The sequence below is a fragment of the Myotis davidii genome, unplaced genomic scaffold (genome assembly GCF_000327345.1).
Source record: "Myotis davidii unplaced genomic scaffold, ASM32734v1 scaffold1036, whole genome shotgun sequence".
NCBI classification, from domain to species: domain Eukaryota; kingdom Metazoa; phylum Chordata; class Mammalia; order Chiroptera; family Vespertilionidae; genus Myotis; species Myotis davidii.
In genome coordinates this window covers 1,597,285-1,597,537 of record NW_006287260.1, presented here as the reverse complement: position 1 = coordinate 1,597,537, position 253 = coordinate 1,597,285, and the positions used below count along the sequence as shown (strand labels likewise).

At 66.0% G+C, this 253-nt stretch overlaps 1 protein-coding gene across 1 annotated transcript in view; it reads left to right on the top strand.

Annotated features, from left to right (window-relative positions):
• ETV7 (ets variant 7) overlaps positions 1-253 on the top strand; it is a 38,571-nt gene that overhangs the window by 12,936 nt on the left and 25,382 nt on the right. The window lies entirely within an intron of this gene.

Sequence of the window (253 nt, the reverse complement as noted above, 5' to 3'; positions counted from 1 at the left end):
TCCGAGAGCGGGGCTCTCACTCTTTAATGGGCTTGCGAATCCCCTGGGCTCGGTGGGTCTCAGCTGGGGCCTGGCTCCTGCATCTTGAATAAACTCCCGGCGCTGCCAGCGCCGTTGCGGGACGTGCATCTGAGGACCTGGTCACGCAGCTCAGTCCTAACAGTGCTTTTCAGAGCGCTGGCCGCGGCTCACCGAGGAGGGGAGAGGGGTGCTGTGGGGAGAGAGAGCTGGCTGGGGGGGGCTGGGGGGCTGG